The sequence below is a fragment of the Diprion similis genome, chromosome 4 (genome assembly GCF_021155765.1).
Source record: "Diprion similis isolate iyDipSimi1 chromosome 4, iyDipSimi1.1, whole genome shotgun sequence".
In the NCBI taxonomy this organism is placed as follows: Eukaryota; Metazoa; Arthropoda; class Insecta; order Hymenoptera; family Diprionidae; genus Diprion; species Diprion similis.
In genome coordinates this window covers 22,244,364-22,264,405 of record NC_060108.1, presented here as the reverse complement: position 1 = coordinate 22,264,405, position 20,042 = coordinate 22,244,364, and the positions used below count along the sequence as shown (strand labels likewise).

At 38.4% G+C, this 20,042-nt stretch overlaps 2 protein-coding genes across 3 annotated transcripts in view; one reads left to right on the top strand and one right to left on the bottom strand.

Annotated features, from left to right (window-relative positions):
- LOC124405394 (uncharacterized aarF domain-containing protein kinase 5) overlaps nt 1-20,042 on the top strand; it is a 71,246-nt gene that overhangs the window by 10,050 nt on the left and 41,154 nt on the right. The gene's annotated exons all lie outside the window — the stretch shown is intronic.
- Nucleotides 1-20,042, bottom strand: part of LOC124405400 (tumor protein p53-inducible nuclear protein 2) — a 38,006-nt gene that overhangs the window by 4,179 nt on the left and 13,785 nt on the right. The window contains exon 1 of one of the 2 annotated variants that reach the window (XM_046880267.1): nt 14,342-14,489. The exons of the other annotated variant lie outside the window; for it this stretch is intronic. The gene's annotated coding sequence lies outside the window, so the exon portion shown is untranslated. Of the gene's footprint in view, nt 1-14,341; nt 14,490-20,042 lie in introns of those variants that run through there. 2 annotated transcript variants of the gene reach the window in all.

The window sequence follows — 20,042 nt, the reverse complement described above, 5'->3', positions numbered from 1 at the left end:
CGATACAGGATACACATCCAGGCGCAGCGTGTTAAGCTGTATACATACATACATACATACATACATACACATGCATGCATACGTTATATGTGTAGAGGCGAAGCGTATTACGTACGTGTATATACGTATACCAACGAATTGACCAATCGAGTAGAAAGAAGAGAAGCTGCAGACATGGCAAACCCGTGTTCGTTCGGTTTAATCGGTGATTAGCTTTCATTATTAGCTCGGTTTTACAGCCGGGGCGCTTGCGCGCAGCAATCAAGAAACGTCCGATCCTCCGTCGCGGATCGTTTTGACCTCGTTGCTGGCCGACTTGACGCTGCAGCAGCTCGCCTAATTATAGTATACTACGACACTTATGATTCGTCTCTCAATCGATTCTTTATAATACATTTATAATGTGGACACGTTCATATATATATATATATATATTATTCGTATAAATCTTCATTACAGGTATACCCAGGTATATGGAATAAATACATTATGTTCTACTTATATTCCGTAGATAAATGTTGTGCTACGCACACACGACATTCGCGACATACAGAGCCATTCTGACACACCGTCAGTGTAGTTTTGCTCAATCGCCGCGATAAGACACCCGCTGTGCACTATTTTACAGCAGGCTGACTTGTAGAGAGGAACTGCATGTCAGCTACGTTGCAAGCAATAAGTTCTACAATCAGGTTACGTGAAGCGCGTCAAGTGGCGCGACGCTATCCAATTGTAATTCTTGCATTTAATTTTAATTTTGTCATTATTAATTTTTTTTTTTTTTTGAGGGGGGGGACTGCAAAGAAAAAAAAACTATTTCATTTCCAAACAAGCTGGCTGATGCGAAATTGCGTATCTCGGCAATAATATAAGTGCATAATGTAATTATAATCGAGGCATGAAGAGAGAAAGAGAGAGAGAGAGAAACGGATAGAAGCCTTGAAATTGATATAAAAGTGATTTTGGAATTTCGTTGCATTTACAATATCTGCTACCTCGGCTTGACATAGAAGGCATCGTTTCTTTGCCTCAGGATTATTAACCACTTTTTATTATCCTACATATTAACCGTTACGCTCTAGTTGCATCTTGCGCAATGTAATTCACGGTGTGTATCTGTGTAGGTTAGCTGCACAGATATATATACCTTGTACACCTGTATGGCTGACTCGATGAAAACAAGTAGAAAATATACGCTGCCATGGATGATGAATGACAGTAACCAACCTTCGGCTGCAACAGCGCACAGATCAGACTGGCTGTTTACTCATTAAATTCCAGAATTATTCAGCCTCATCAATCCTGCTGCAGCTACGCCCGAAATTTCACAAATAAATACGTCCTCGAAATTACCTCCGCATCATCGGAATATATCATCTATACATATACACATACAAACGATGTATACACCGTACACGTACTATAGCTACATATTACTTGCGTAATGAATTATAGAGTTATGTAGAAAACGAAACTGTTACAATTACAACGCGCAAATGAAACCTGTAATGAGACAACTTTTTTTTTTTTTTTTCTTCTTCATCTCTGTTATTAATCCATGTGTAATCTCGTATAACGAATCACTTTACATTTTCTCCGCAACGTTTCGCTCCGCAGGTTATAGCAGCCTGTGTATTATCGTGCTACGTACACTTTGTGCCCCTCCCCCTGCATTAGGTACAACTTTCGTTCGATAATCGAAACTCGCGAAACCGCGTCATCGTTGTAGGTATGATGATTGTAGACCGACAGCACAAACGACTCGAATGTTCAGTTGGTGTATCTAATGGGTATGAAAGTGAAGCTTATTTGTATAAATCGTGCATAGCGTCTCACTGCTGCAGATTTCTTCGCATGAAATTCAAACTAAACGGACGTTACATGCATGCATCACACCTATTAGGGTGGTTCGTTTTAAACTTGTATATTTTTTTTGCCTCTCGCCTGAGAGCTAAGATCCAAATTTAGAAAAAAAATCTCGTTGAAAGGCAGAGTGTAAAAAAAAAGTATTTACTTAGAGGTCGCTGCCGAATGTCAAAAGAGGAAAAATTTTTTAATAATTGCTGTAAATGAGTCAATTATCGTTTTAAGGATAGTTCATTTGGAATAATTTTTTTTTTTATTTTGCCTCCAACCCGACACAACGATGCCTAATAGTCGGAATGGAATTATCCCGAAAGACCAAGCTATAAACAGCTTATTCGAAGGGCGCTACTGATGGTTAAATATCAATAGGGATAAATTAATTTTCACGATTTCTTATTTTTTTATATAGAAAATGAATGTTATTTTTGTCTTCGATGAGAGCAACTGCTAAATAATACTTCAAATAAAATGAATAATTTCATTTTTTTCACATCTTAAAATGAAATGGGGACATTAAGGTGATGTAATACTTCTATTTCAGTAAGAAAAACAGTTTATACCATATACATTATATATCTATAAATATTTTTTTATTCTCTACACTTCAACGAAAATGTTTCTTTTTATTTTTCAATTTGGCACCAAGTTTTCAGACGAGAGGCGAATAGAAAAAAAATATATATATAAATTGAAAATAAACCACCCTAATCACCTATGCATATACAGCCGACTAGATGCTGTATATATTATATTATACACATCACCTTTCCACCTCGACCGACTAGGTTTCGCCTCGTCATGCACATTGGCTTTAACATTATAAACTCAAGCACCTTCAAGAGCTTGTCGATATCAGTAAAACCACCCCGCGTTACACCGCCGTGTCGTGATGGAACGTTTCCTTGTCAATTAACTCATTCAAACTGCTGCGGGATCGAGTGGTGTTCGGTAGTCGATTCAAGTAAACTTATCGCGACGTCGTTTCAACTGACAGTTGTTTGACGATAAACTTGCTCAGGGAATTTTTTCAATTAACGTTATATAATATACTCTGTATAAATAAGAATCAGTTTCGTTCTATATTACACACTGAAAATTAATGAAATATTGTGATATACTTATAACCGAGAGAATCAGTGACTGACTTTCCACCGATTAAAATTTAAAAAGGATTCCGGATCTGTTGAACGATCCAGGAGCGAATGAAATGACAGCCAGTTTGCATTCGCGAGGCAAAACACTGCACTCGCTTCCCACGCCTTGCCATTACGGAAGTGATGAGTTTGTCTGTATGGTAGGATCGATTTCGCTAGTGCAAAACCGCCCACCTCCTGCAATCCGCGAAGCGGTGAATGCGAGAATAAGGTATAGGACAGCTCAATAGAGCACACGGTGTGCATGCAAAACGTGCAACGAAGCTACTAAGAAGGTCAGGCGACACGTTAAAAAATGCACTGGGTGCAGTATAACAGATTATAGCGGTAAACTAAACCTATGCCAAGATATATTCGTACTCCAGGCGTTGTAGCTACGACTAGATCAATTGCTGCACCTGCATCGAGGGAAACCGATAGATATGGCGTAATAAAATTCACAAGTGAAAAATCTCCCGGCAGAAAATTATCTCTGCAAGTTATTGCACGACGGGCGTGGATGTTGTAGTAATTTGAAATAATTTCCAATAATTTCCGGTATTCTCGGTTCATTTTTATATCTTTTCTTCGTGTAATTGAACGTAATAAAGTACAAGCGGGTAGATTTATCGAAGATTTCTCCTGTAATTTCACGTTACGTTTATTATCGTGGTTCAAGATTCCGCGTTATTCGATCGGGTTGTACGAGATGTATGCATCGACGCAATTTGCAGTGACTCGATCCTAGGCTTAAGAGCTTGCAAAGTAAATTCGGTTTGCTTGTAGTACCTATAGTTCTTCATATTTAAGACAATATAATGTGGACAAAATCAGGTAACGTCCAAGGATACGAATCGGTTTCACCTTTGCGGGTTTTCAGTTTTCGGGCTTACTCTCAGCGCCAAGCTTTGCACACCGAGTGCGCAAAGGCTCAACTTTGAAGCTTACGTAAGTCTATTTATAAATAAATCAAGCTGCTGTACAAAGCATACCTGCCTGATATATTATAAACCCCATGTATAACTACACGAAGATCGAACGATAGCAGCTACGTCGGAAAATAAATTTCACTACCATTTTTTTTTTTTTTTTTTTTTTTTTCGTTTTTTATAAATATCCAAAACACGTCATAAGATCAAATTCACTCGTAGATATAAAACTTGAGTTGCATCTTGCGAATTGGTGTCCGAATATTTATTTTTTCTCTCTCTCTCTCTTCTTCGCACATAAATTTATCGTTCAAAACCGACAAATCTCCAAATTTATTCGCCGATTACCTGATCGAAATCGTCAAACGCAGTCTGAGAAGCAGAGAAGGATGGCCAAAACGGAAGCCGAATTCTACCGGGTTGATGCGTGAGTCCAAAGACAAGGTCGGGAGGCCTGACAAGGCGATCGTGCAGAACTCGAATGGAATTATGTGTACATATATGAATAAGAGATACTGTTGAAACTGTGCCACTCGGCCGACCCGCGACGTAGGTATGAGTAACACATATCTGGTACATTAAATCGCCCGATACTCACACATACGTGTACGTATATAGCGAGTCGTAAGCTGCGGTGGGCATATTTTTTACCATTTCGGATAGCAGAGGCCGCATAGTGCGGTGTAGTATAGTTACAAGGCACGACGAGGGAGTAGCGAATATCGCGTGCGCTTCGATTGTACCACACGCACGCATCAATTGCCGCCCGACTTTGGTCACGACACGGAAAAGTGCGTATTAACTTTCCCCCGCTTGCGTGTCGTTGCCCGTTTTAAGCCATTGCAAAGCTTCAACGATTTAAAAATACGGAACGACTCATTTTTGGAGGAAAAAAAATGAATGAATTAACTACGAATGAAGTATTTTTTAACGTTTTCCTCTACTTGCGCTGTGAGACCATGCTTCTCTTCGAATTTCATGATTCTAGGTCAACGGGAAGTATCATATATAGGTTTCGATGAGTGAGTTTGCGAGTATTAAAATATGTGATATAAATGGCCGTATCTTTTGATCACGTTGATTTAGAAGCTTGAATTTTTGACACCTACAAGGGACCGAAGACCTCGGTGCTTGGTATTAATTTCAACTTGACACTTTTACCCGTTCCTGAGAAAAAAGGTTTTGACAGACGAGCATCGCAGTGATCCTACACGGATTCCGTTTTTACCCTTTGAGTTACGGAACTCTGAAAGGATATCCCTCGCGAATGATCGTTATGATATGTCGTATAATTGCTTGCAGATGCCACGCATTCGGAAATTAAAGGTATATTGGGTTCTTGTTCGTAAAGCGCGGTAGAATATTTCTTAAACGATAGGAGAATAAATGATTCATTAGACCGCTGATATAAGCTTGCCTATACTAACTATAATATGGCCAACAATCACAAGGAATGAACGTGCGCTAATAATAAAATCCAGACACGCTTCGTTCAGACGATTTTAACGGTAGCCGTAACCGCGGAAGCGTAGAACCTGCATCACGCGGTATTAACCACCAAGATAGTGTGCAGCGTCCCATTTCAACGCCTGTCACACAATCCCATGTCTCTACGTTATTAAAGACCCGGACGAGGCTTCACTTTATGACATATCTTGCCCTCAAACGTCAAAATGTTAAATAATAAATTGTCTCAACGACACACGTTACTGTGTATCTATCACCGTGTCATTATTACGGAAGTATCCAAATTTTCTGATATACGGTAAAAGAAAATTTTGCAAAAAAAAAAAAAAAAAAAAAAAAAAAACACAGCCATTACAATGCAATCGTATTATATACACCATTATTTCCGAGACTGCGATAAGTTTTTTCGTTTTTTCCAACGAGTCACGAGACGCAAAAATTAGCGAGATATCGCTGCGTTCTATATAGCGAGACGTCTCGAGTTTCAAGTTCTTTTTACACATCCTATTCAGTCTGAAAAAACTCGCTCTGCATAAGAAAATAGCGAAGCTGAAAGAAAGAAGTTACAGTGCAGTTGGCTTTGAGAGAATTAATCACGGAGTCTTTGCGGATGCATAAACGGGTTGTATATAGAAAAAGGTGTTGATCGCTGCAGGCGATCTTGAACTTGGTGGTGTTGAGCGTGAAATTGAATTTCTGTATATCAGTTACGTATCGAGGCATCGCGGGTGTTTAAAAGAGAAACAAGTTTAACGTCCGATCACTTCCACTCGGAGGGAGACCCACGAACGACCCGTCGACCCCGCCGAGGGTCCTGCTTATGAATATTCCCGAAACTCTCGATCTCCATTCGTTCGTTATGCATGAGTTTGTTTAATCACGCGTAAGATTTTCGCAGACTTACGTTACGCTAAGTCACTTTGCAGGTGTAAATACATCCATCCATACGACGCAACGACGATAACGTGTAACGCGTCTCGATATATATATAGGTATACACAGTTTAACGCGACGAAGGAGCGAATTTTCTGGATATTATTTAAATTGATAAATTTTTAATGAATGGTTATTTATACTGGAAAAGTTATTTAAACATTATTTCGGTTTCTTGAAACCTGCAACTTTTACAATTTCGCGTTAGGTGTGAGTATAAGCTCGATTTTAGCTTTGGGACGAAATATCTGTTCATGCTCATTCGGTGTCCCGGTAATTTTTTACAAGATGTAGAATCCTTGTTTAATGAAACACACATCGTGAGTAAAATTGTTTTTCAACGATACCTACTTTCCAGAAATATGTTCATTATTTACCACAAGTCTACCGAGAGAGAGAGAGATTAGGTCTTCCGTTAAATCCTGTGTAAAAATCACAAGTTCAATATTATTTTTGTGCAAAGTCCAGTCGGTAACTCTGTTTAAAAATTTTTTCACATGCGTAAAGATGTAACTGTCAGTTTTCATATGTTTGAATTTTAAAACGATCAACTTTTTACAATTTCCCGACGGTGTCCCTCCGCTTGTCTACGCGTTATATACATTATATAATTTCCGAGACTGAGGCTCTTGAACTCGCGCTAAAAATCGACAACTCTGCACAGCCTACGCGTTTTACAAGTATTAAATTGCGTCTGAATCGCGGATCATCTGGTCAAACACATTTGAACGGAGAAATCCGGAGCCGAAAAGTGTTTTAAAAGTGATCGGATTGCGGGAGAAATAAATAATATATCGCAACGCGGATGTTTTCTTCCAGATTTCTTCGTAGGTATTTCTTTACTCGCTGTTCCGGTATAAACGATCGCTATTATTACCTCACCTAGCCGCTGCTGGCCCCCGACACAATAACCCATAGCAGGCGTAATAAAATTGATGGATTTCCCGATGTTAACCTCGGCAAAGTGCCAGCCGTTTCCGAAGGTTACACAGACAGACGCACACAGACACACGCGTCCGCGGTTGCACTAGACAGGAATTCGCGCCCCCGTCAAAGAAAATTGTTGCTCCAAGTGAATTACCCCAAGATCCGGGGTGAAAAGAAAGAATTAATTCAATCCCCACACTTTGTATACCTATACTTATTGCATTCCGTATCTGCTTATCACGCTGCTCTGCACGAATTATACAAAAAGAAAGATCAGTTGAATTAATTTTGAGATATATTTACGTAGCTAATATATATATATATATATGTATGTATATAGATATTTTAACCAAGGTCAAAATATCGCGATTTTGGCAAACAAAAAACAACAACATTGTAACATAGTGTTTATAGTGTAGAATATGTAGAACATTGTTATGATTATTGTTATGAATATTGAAATTAGGGATATATTATAGCTGCAATTGATTTGCAATTTGGAAAGTATCGAAAAACTTTATACGCGAATGCGTCATAGAGAGCAAAGAAATTATTGCAATTACGACGTGTGTATTTCGCAGGTTTGCTGAAAGCTTAAACATATATACTACGTATCCATGTGGGTATATTACCAAAGAAACGCGTAATCGCCGCGTGATCTGCGATACCGATCCTCCGTTAACACGTGACGAGCTCGTGGTTCTCTCGTGACACCAAAAATCCACAACAAAAACTTCCACGCGACTCTCGAATAGCTCTCTGATCACCTCCCCCTACAGAAACGACAACTAGGTACCTAATTGATAATAATAAATCGCGACATCTTGTTAGATACATGATAATTCGGTGCAAAAAGCACAAAATTATTCCGCAGTGCCAAAATCTTGATTGTTACGATAATCAGGAGCGCAGAGAGTGTATTACGAGAGCCGGGCGTAAGTAGACATAACTTGATAGATCATAAGAGGGAATAAAGTAGGCGTAGAATCAAGGCGAACGCCGTAAAGTCAGCGCCGCCGCGCATCGAGTCCATTCTCGAGGACAGATAGACGAAGCTTTGGCCAGATTGTACCTACAGCCTGCGCATACCTTATACCTACTATACATCGGGTACGCTTAACAAGAGTTTGCCAAACGTTCTATGCCGGGTTTATATTTAAAAGTTGTGTAATTGCTTCCTGGACGCGACGACGCCGCCGTCATAGAAAGAGAAAGAGAAAGAGAAAGAGACGCAGGTAGAGCGCGGAGAGCTACACACGTGCCTTATTATACAAAACACGGTTCTCCGCGATTGCATACGTATACGTATGAGTTAAATTATTCACCAACATCATCGCGTGTTCGACGCGCTGCGCCGTTATACACGCGTATTACATTGACTATATCGGCGTAGCTACAGTAGTCGGAATGATAAAATCTCTCGGTAGAAAGAAAAAATTCCAAAGTTATTTATTGCAAATATTGGCTATTATATAACGCAGCGCATTTCTTACATTTATATAATAACGTCGAGTGTATAAAAGCGTTGCAAGTCTTCAGGATCGTTCGGGCGCATTTTCTTCTTTTTTCTATTTTTTTTTCTTTCAAATTCGCCACCGTCTAAATTATACCTACTTTACAATAATTGCCTGCCAGATGCACCGCTGACGTTGGTTATACCTATTACTATTAATAGGAACCCGGCCATGACTATTCGGTATATTTTATACGTATATTATATATGTATATATATATATATATATGCATTATCTGTGAGTGAACGTATCCATTCATTAATTAACCTTATAAATCAAGAGATAAGGTGCATATGTATGCTCTCGCAAGATGCGCGATAACCGGTTACGGAAATAACCGTTGCATAATTTATAGTATCCGACAAGTGCACGTTTGGCCAAATGTATAACGATATTTATAAACATTATACGAGGAATTTATTACAGAGCGTATAGAATTGCATCGGCGTTTCGAAACTGACTTGAGCAGATATTTTTGGTTGAGAAAAAGTAAGAACTTGAAAAACCAAAAAAAAAAAAAAAAAAAAAAAAGAAAATCGCTGCAGATCCAAAAATTATACTCTACGTTGGAACCGGGGAAAAAAAAAATTTCCTTACAGATCGTAACTGCCCGTGTGAACGCAAAAAAAAAAAAAAAAAAAAAAAGGATACCTATAAATAAATCAGATCCTTTCGCGGGAAAGAATAATATAAAAAAATATTCTTCTCGTTTCAAAATAATTATAAACATATAATGTATGCTATATAGTACAGTTTACAGTGACTTGTAAAAGATATAATAATCCGCTGCTGTGGAGCAATGATTTTCACTCATCCCGCAAGCTAATGCAATATCAATTTCGACCATATTAATATATTCAGGTACAATATAAAACGAATTCACTGCAGGCGTAACAATTAAGTTTTTGTAAGACGGGTCCGAGGGGGTAAAGAGAAGAAAATTGGCCCAGCAGCCCAGCAGCCGTTCCCAATTTGTTTCAAATGGATGCCGACACGTGTCCCTTATACATGCATATATACATATGCCTACACACTGTATATATATATACAATAATACAGGCGCCCATAGATTTCGCAACACCATAATCGCATCTACGCCGCGGGCCTTAAGCCTATTTAATATTGTAACATCGCACATCCACATATGTATAAGCTTATCGCAACTTGTATATCAAACAGGCCCTTCGTCCAAGGTTACAAGAGATCCTCGTCGCGAGAGAACGAGTGAATAGGAGTATGTGGAGGGCGTTTCGTGTTTCTAAGCAGGCAATTAATAATTCCACCGCCGACCTTTATTGCGGTCAGATTTCTCAAGTCCGTCTCGTTGAGACGCGGCGCCAAACTCGACGGCAGAAGAATGCTCTAAAGCTTCAAAACTCGTCTCTACCTCCGATTACGTACTCACGATTTATCTTCCATGTTTCTTTTTCCTTTTTTATAAGCCACGCGATAAGCGAATTCGAATCATTAGCATTTTTCCGGACTTTCTCCGCAAGGAAGAGAAAATTTGTTATTCTTTTTTCTACACACGACTTAATTTCTTCCATCAAGTCTTTAATATATTGCAAACGTAAGGAGAATTAGCTAAGCAACGTTATTGTAGACACGAGGGAGTGCTTATCGCGCGTTGCGCTTATAATATAAAGTCAAAGGACAACAGACACCGTAATTCTTATCAATTATCTCGGCTGAGCGAAGAACGAATAGAAATAGAAAAAAAAGAAAACAACAACAACAACACGGAAGAAAATAAATAAATAAATAAATAAATAAATAAAAATGGAAATAAAAACGCGTCCATCAGTCCGTCGCTGTCTGGACATCGCATCGCGATTTTATCGTTGCGGCACGGCTGCCGATGAGATTTGATATCAACGATACATAACTCCGGGTCAAAGATTCGCGACGTGTAATATAATATTATTCTTATTATTATACGTATACTATGGCGATATTGTATCGTCGATGGATGCGTTGCGAAGGGAAACGGGAAATTTTTCTAAATACGTTTAATATTCTGTAGCTAATACCGCAGGTGTGCGTAGGATGGTTATGGTGTTGCAATTCGCGTATGCGTAATAATAATAATAACGATAATAACAACAACAGCAATAATAACAATTTGTTTGGACGCGGAACTTTCATTTTCCTTCAAGTATATCTGGGCACACCTTTGATTATCTGATGCAAGAGTTTCTGGTACGTTATTATTTTACCACTTACAAATGAAATATGGAAAAAAAAATGATGAACAAATCACTAAATTTTTTATAGTAAGTATATTTACTATATTCAGTGGAATAAAATTATTATAAATATTGCACAATTCGGAGTAGTGAGTATAAATTCTTGTGATATAAAACCGTTCGATTCATACATATAATAAATTTCAATGTCCAATAATCTGCATAACAATAAATGTAGGTACTGTCTTCTACAAGAGTGTTATCATACAGATCATATTGTTACAATTCTCAATCGCTCCTCCTTCTGAACAATTAATCGATCCGCTGACCATGATCCTTGTAATATATACATATACACGATAACCTTGCCTCCGCGATCAATGTCAGGCATTTAAGTGGATATTAAACACATGCAATGTAGGTATGCAAATTATTACATATATATATATATATATATATATATATATATATACTCAATACAGAAACACGATATATTAATTAATCGATTAATAATTATTTCAATAAACAAGGTAATCATCAGAGTACGAAGTAATATCCGTGCAAGTTTTATTTTACACACTTCCCTTCGTTTTAAAATTATTCTCTTAAACTTTGTTCACCGCATCCCTTATACCTATACCTACACGATACATAAGCTCGAACAAAGAATTTGACAGGCCTATAAACTTCGTTTCGCTCCACTGCGGATAATATAACGCGACGACATTGATTATAACCGCAAAAGCTTGAATAATATCCACACAAGAGTTGAATAATTATATTCATATTATAATAAATTTACAACATTGTCCCCGTATAATTCTTCGTCAATGCGCCTAGAGGCATTCCCTCCTTCGGGATACCGAAAATTCCCCCGCAGGGCACGAAACAAACCGGGATGAACGACGCAGGCGCGACGAGCTCGCATCCCCGCGAGGCCGGGAGAAAACGGGAAGTAATATCGCACCGAGCCAGGAAGTAAGTCTTCGACCCGCCCCTTCCAGCCCCTCCTTGGCATTCAGCCTGCGGTCAAGGCCGTTCGTGAAATGGGAATAAAAAAGATGATAGAGAAGAGAATAAAGAAAGGAAAAAAAAAAAAAAAAAACAAGGGCGCGAAATCCTCCCGCGTTCGCAATTTCGTTCGGATTTTCTCGTATGAATTGGATCATCGCTATATATACGCAGCTGTTCAGGGACTAAATTACGAGCGGGGGGGGGGGGAGAGGGGGGGGGGAGAAGAAAACGAACTAACAAAACGGAAGAAGGTATAAAATGTCAAAAGACGGATAAAACAAACTTTTGCAGTCAGTGAATTCAACCGAGGCGTCGTTTTCAACGATGAAATTCACTCGAAAAATTAATTTGTTTTTTTACTTGTATTGAAATTGAGCGTGCGCAAGCTTGTCAAATGTTCTCGGTATGAAAAAGAATCGTTCTCTTTGAATTTCACGTCTTTCGAGAATGGTAATAATTTTTTGTTCTTGTTATGATTATTATTATTATTATTATCATTATTATTATTGTTATTATTATTTGTTATTTCTACGACGCAACAAGCTTAATCTCTTTTTAACAACTCTGCCCTTGTCACCGTTGCATTTTAGACCGTGGTAGAAGAAGGTATTCAAGCTAGATGAAAGCCAAGACGATAGTTGGCAAGAGCTGGTATCCCAGTTTACGTCAAGCGCAACGCGAATAATTTTCAGATACGGTAACGTTTGCATAATTTGAAAAAATATCCGACTATTTCAGAAATAAAATAAAAAAAAAAATAATAATGACCAATTTCACACATATATATATATATATATATATATATATATATATCCATATATTTGTAAGCCATTATAATATTATATATATATATATATCCATATATTTGTAAGCCATTATACTGCAGCGACTCAACATATGCAGTGCAGTAAATGAACGAACAGAGAGATACAGAAATAGAGGAACGAAAGAGTGTATAATAAAATCGTCTATACATTAACTGATGATATAATCTGATATGTAAAACGTATGCATGGTAGCCACTCCACCTCTACTCAAAGCGGACGAACGGATATGAGGTGGCTGGTTTGCAATTACAACGGAAAAATGATATACGTGAAAGAAAGAGAGGAAAACAGACGAAAAAAAAAAGAAGAGAAAAAGAGTAAGCGTAGACAAATAAAAATTCCGGAAACTAGGACTCTTTTTTACAGGAAGTCGTATAACAGTGATGTACCTACGGACATTATAAGGCTGAAACGGGACAAGCGGATGGTTCCAGGAAAGTGTTAAGCCTATTTACACCCTCGCCTCGAGAGTATCTGGCGCGGAACTCTTTCGAGTAGATTACGTATGATGATGGTGAGATAGAGAGAGAAAAAAAAAAGAAGAAGATAAAACACTAGACAAAAGAAAACGATTATCTCGATTCGCCGCGTCTAATTCACCGTTTCAAACGGCAGCTTTGTAGACGGAAATCGCGTTTTCATCACTGTCCAACTTACAACGTTCACGGCTGCCTCACGTATAGGTATGCTGTTAAACACCGTGTAGGATATTTCGAAAAATGTTTAAAAAAAAATCGAAGAATTTCATCTCCAACGATTGAAGTACAGCACTCAGGTAATTTTATACGCAACATCATTTCCACTCGATTTATTAGTCGATTCCCACTGTTTTCGCAGATTAAGTATCGGAATAACGTAATACACAGTAACAAGAATCCAAAGTTGGAAAAAAAAAAAAAAAAAATAGGAAAGAAAAAAATCTCGAACAATCACCACGACTTCGACATATAACGCATTATAATCCTAAAACTGCGAGGATCGCGAAAACAAGGGAACTCGAATCGTCACCTTGTCCCTAATGATTAACCTCCCTCCCTTTCTCTCTCTCGTACAGCAATCAAGGGGATACAAAAGCTAGAAAATCGATCATTAATTTGTCGTGAAAATCCGCTGACGTAATCGTCAAGGGTCGGGAAATTAACCCGTGAATCAAACGAGAGAATGATGTTGCCAAGTGAATGAAAGAACGAATGAATGAATATCCGATTATATGTACATATCAGAGGCGCGAAATTTCGGTGTCTCGATATTCTGTCGTTTATTTGTCGTTCTGCAGTCCCTCTAAACCTTGCAGCGTCGAAATTTAGCGCAATAAAACTGCACAAAAATTGCAAACGTCACAAATGATATTTCTACGAAAGAAAGAAACAATCACATAGTAACTGTAACGAAATATCTGAGTTCGCGTGAAAAAACCGTAAAAGAAAGACCAACTTTTCTTCTACAACAGCGAACGGTTGTTCGGATCAGATTAAATCTTCTTCGTTAGTGATAATAATTGTGGTTAACAGAGGTAGATGAAAAAAATTTTTCAAAATCACTCGCCTGAACGTGTGTTGCGTTTGAGGAGCCGCGGCAGCAACTACCCGCAATGACAGCCGTCAGCTGACACTGGCTGACAGTACTTGGGGTGGGGGTAAGGACAGCGCGGTAGGAGAAACACCAATTACTAGTGGTGGGGGTAGAACTCAGCTGGGCGAACAGCTGCTGCCATAGGCGGCGAAGCGCGGGGATCGCAGATTTGACACTTCGGATTATCGTTTCGACGAAAATTTTCAATCTGTGGTATGTGCAACGTCCAGAGACTGCAGGTAAACTGTTTGCATAACAATTTTATTTTTAGCCATATTTCGGTTAAGTTCATTGCGTCAAGAGCCCGCGTAATAATAACTGGAAAAAGTTGCAATTTTCTTGTTTCGTTAAGATCTTTACTTTTTTTTTTCATTATTATTTCAGTGCGTCAAGTTTTTTGACTAAGCTGTGAACGTGGTCTTCTGGCAGGAAACCTTGTATATAAGCGATAACTTTAGCTTCTTGTCGTCAGACGCGAGAATTTAAATTTTGACAATCTAAATTCAAGGAAACGATGAATGTGGATATTTCTGGAATAGTTGATAAAGTTACAGTATAAAAATATCTATCTTCACTCGATGTTTGTATAATAATAGGAACGAATTGTGAAAATCTATCAAAAAATCAAAATGGCCACCGATTTCAAAAAAGTCTCGTTGTTTCGATATTAGACTGTACTGGATCGTTTCCTTCCACAATCTAAAAATTCAATCTCGACTCAAGGATCGATTTGAAAACAAAAATCACATGAAAACGTACAAAGTGATTAAGACAGGTATACCGCTTCACGACGGACTTAAAAATCCCGAAAAGCGTACAACTTCATCCAGGGAAATTCTGGCGAGTGGTGTAAACACTTAGAAAGTCGAAGAAGCGAGTCGCCCTGCAGGGTTAGCTCCGAAATGCCCCCTAGCAACAAGAAGAGCTGGATCAGCTCTTTGTGTCGAGCGTCGCGCATCGTCGTCGAAAAGGGTGAGGCGACGCCCCTGAGACTCGGCAGCCAGCGGGACGCCTGCGCGTCGAGGTTGTGTCGATACTGGCCTCGACGTTCGACGATCCTCCGGACGGGATCCCCACCCCGCGCAAACGGGGACGCCTGACGTCGTCCTCGTCGTTGTCGTCGTCGTCGTCGTCGTCGTCGTCGTTTGTACCTTTGAAGAAGGCAACCCCGTCGACGACGTTCTCTTCTTTCCGACAACGGCTCTCGACTATCCACGGAAAATTGCAGGGAGGGTAAAACGAAACGGGGAGAGACGGGGGAGAGAGAGAGAGAGAGAGAGAGAAAGAGAGCCGGCGGGGTTGCCAAACTTCTGTAACACTTTTCCCTTCTTGTAAGCGTGCAACAACCCGGGAACCAAATAGGACGGGGCGACGTTTCGGAGGAAGGATAATAAACCGATCGGTTTACTCGATCGAGATGAGTGTGTAAACAGCACTCGCTCACGACTCGAGACCCTCTGCTTTCGGATCTCTACGTCTGGATGCATTTATATACCTATGTTTACATATACACGTGACGTAAATCGGTGTACAGAGCACTCGTAAGTTACGGATTTATTTTAACCACCACCTTTCGGTTGGTTTTTTTTTTAATTTTTTTTTTTCTTACACATACATTTATAGATATCGTCAAGATTGAAAATTATTACGCGAGTTCGTAGCTTTACATACATTTTTTATATGTGGGTGCTTTTCAATTGATTTGTTTCTTCAGAGCCAGATATATGTCGAACTTCGATGTAACAAAGTAGGTACATCTGACGCGATAGTGTCTCCCCTTTTTATTCGGGGGGGGGGGTTAAATGGAATTTACTGCGGTCGCGAAGAAAATAGTGTGTTTCAACGGTTTTCAACGGAAGGTATATCGGAAATTCTATATGTTAAACGGAGTTTAAGGTTGGGAAGGTTTAGTCTAAGCTATTATGTACAGTAATGTTCGTCAATAGGTTCCCAGTGGCTTATCATTTTTTTAAATCAAAACTGGAACGAGTTTCCTTTCTAATTAAATTTTATGTACATACGCACAAGACCGATCTCCCTCAAGCCATTCAAGCTGCCATTCAAAATATTTATGAGGACCTTAGTTCAGATGAATTGTTGTAACGAAAGCGTCAACCCCGTCATTTGGTCAATAGCTTCAAAAACAAGATCAAGCGGTGGGATATCGAAATTGCTATGAGTTATAATAGTATCCTATTGATGATGAATACCACAAATCCACAAATCGAAGATCGCTGCTACAGTTTGTGCATAGAAATCGATCAAAAGCGTTGCGCTACCGCAGATGCCGAACTCAAAAAAGTGCGAAAGAGGCTCGCCAAGCACGTAGGAGCTTTCCAAAAAGAGGCCCGGGATACTCAATCAGCTGTCGAATTGCTGAGTGAGAGTAAGACACACTGACTAAAAAGTTTGTTTGAATAAACACTTATTTTATTATATTATTAATATTTTAAATAAACTCTTTTCTCAGTGCAGAAAAACCGCTTTGTCACTCAAATACTGTGTTTTGCTATAATCTTCAAACTATATTTTTTGACCTGGCTGCAATTATGTTTCGAATACTATTAACCCAATTAACTTGAAATTTCGACACAATTCTTAAATACATTATTATTTACAATGTATCCTATGATTTTTGCGATTGCTTGGTTATTCTTTCTTTTCTTTTGTTGTCATTCGTGTTTTTATCCTGAAATTTCGGTGAAAAATACGGATTTTTTGTCTTCACCTCACCATACTTTCCCCCGAAGATAGAAAAAAGTAAACTGCACGCTACATTCAGCGAAATTATTCAAAAATGAGCTGATTTTTTTTCAGATGGAACACGACGAAAATTACTGCAACGCCACCGTTCTTTAATATGTTTGTGTGAAATTTTATTCAAGCATTCATATAAAGCCGTATTGCACTACTTGTTCACAGATAAAAATATTCTGTTTTACAATTTCGAGTAAATGATTTTTTTAGTACGGGAGACAAATATTTCAATAGTCAATAAATTCTGACGTCTCTTTAATCTCCTTTTTATAACTTTACAAGTTAAGTTTGCATAAGAGTGTTACGTAAGAATTGTGCAATTTCTAGTTCAATACAATAAACTTGTAACAATATTGTCAGTACTGTTTTTATTATTATATTTATAGAAGGAATTTACAAGACGGTTGTGATAAATTTCAAACCTACGCTTGTAAATGCCAGATTCTATAATCTAGAGCATCGAGATGAGGGGCGGCAGTAAAAATTGTCGAAGGTGACCTTTGCCTTGAAATGCACAGCACGCGAAGTTCAAAATGTATATATGATATCTATATGTATATAGGAAAGCTATTCTAAGATTCTGGCACTGAGAACTTTGACTGGGACTTTGCCGTGAGGTGATTAAATAAATCCTATTTTAAAAAATAATCTTCCAAGAATTAGGCAGACACTAACGCATGTACTTCTATTCTGTCATCTCTTCCCTTCTCTTCTCGACTCCTCTCGCTGGCTCATTGATCAACGTCCGCGTTAGAATCGACGATAGTTAATTACCTGTCCGTCGTATAAAGACGACGACGACGTCTCATTCCTCATTGCCCATATTATCCGCGAAGCGAGAACACGATGTGTATAATGCAAAACATGCAATTAAGACGTCAGACGCAGGAGAAGGTTGCAGTAAAGAAAAATTACGTTAAATTAATCAATTAGCAGAAATTTTGCCCTCGGCGATCACTGCGCAAACGAGTAAAAAGATTATTATTTTATTTATTTATTTTTCAAATTTACAGCCAATACTCGCCGTTGTATTGTGTTATACTCGATTTTTCATTTAATTAGAAAAAAAGAAAAGAAAAGAAAAAAAAAACAGAGAACACTAACGATAAGCTAGATCATAGAGGTGTTATAATTATTGGCTAGAAAAAACCGGTCGCTCAGGAAATAATTGGGTACTTATATAGCAGCAGGAGGTACGGTTGAAAAGAGCGCGATTTCGACGTTGACGCGAGTTATATGTGTAATGTACCGAGCCTACATACCATAATAGTCTATTGCTACTCCTGCGTTAATTATTATTTCTAGTTCCATTCCCATTGTATCCACTAAGACACTTCAAAGCAATAAGAAACTACCTCTCCAGTTCTACCGCTGATCCTATCGTAAACCATTTCCTATACCCTGGGTTTCCCAAATTCCTCTTTCAACATTCCTCAGGTTTAACCTGTATTCGCCGAAATTCCATGCAGCTGCAATTCTAAGTAAACCTCCTGGTCACAAGCCTATACTCCACCTCCAATATCCTTATTGGTGTCCTTCCATCCCTATTATCCCATCAGCTCTTACTCCTACCTGGATTATTTTTAGCTGATATAAGCTCTAGCATCAGTGCATTAGAAGCAGAGAAGAAAAACGAAACAGCACAGTAGCAGTAAGACATTTATTCATATCTTACAAGTAAGACATAGAGTATATCGAAGAAAGAACATGTAAAATAAAACATAGATTTCGATTGAAGACAAATCTTATTCCAAACCCTCGTGGTCCATCGCATATGTGCGCATGGCTATTGGTATATGTATAATAATATAAAAGATCGAGGTATCAATATTAACGAAACGATGACAGTCCAATTGTCAGACAGTCCAGCATGAATAGAGTTTTTTTTTTACCTTTTCAACATATAATCTATATTTTACATATTGACCGTCTATTTTCCAAACGGTTACACATCATAATTCTGTGCAAAAGTATGAAAATCCGGATCACCGCGTAGCTCGCGTATAAAATGTTTATTAATTTATTAATATATCGTCATTTCGCGCCGTATTACAAAGTCCCAGCGTAGTTAACAATAATAATAGACACACGGAATGAGGCAACGTATAATGTATATAAAGCGCGAAATGCAGTAGCGTCCGGCGAAACAAACCAGGGATATAATATAAACTATAATAATGTTATAACGAATCGACAATCGGCGATACGAGCTGCTCCCCCTTCTTACGATTAAATGAGAAGAAATTTTTTTTTTTACAAACTGTAACTACAATATAAAAAAAAAAAAAAAAATATATATATATATATATATATATATAGAAAGTACGTATGTTTCAAGCAAAATGTTTTGTAAAGATTTTTTTTTTTTTCTTTCTTGTCAACGAAACTTACAATTACTGCCTTAATTGTTTAATTTCCCTATACGAACATCCTCGTCGGTGGTGGAAGTATAAAAATTCATTCTTCACGCGCGCGATAGAAATCCTCGCGCGTTTTAAGACCGCGATAAGGCGGCTGCAGGGCTTTCATCGGGTCGGGCATCGCGCCAAGTGGTGCAGCAAGGCTATTTACGTGTATTTAGGAGTATTTAGGCGTCGGTACGCACGAGTGAAGACCGAGGACTGTTATTCGACGGTGGCTGTGCTCAGGAGCTTTCGTTCACGATCAGCCGAGAGCCGCGCTGCTCCTTTCTTTACTTGAGTGAAGAAGAAAATTACAATATTAATAGGTATAACGAACCGAGCGTGCTTGCGAGTGCAGTCAAATTTACCAACGCAAATTCCTTACGATCAGCGCGTATTTCACATCTGAACGAATTTATAAACGATAAATTATACACTTTACTCAATTGCATAAATATCCGCTGATCATAATAATCATGCGAAAATATCACAAAGTTGGTTATAACTTTTAAAAC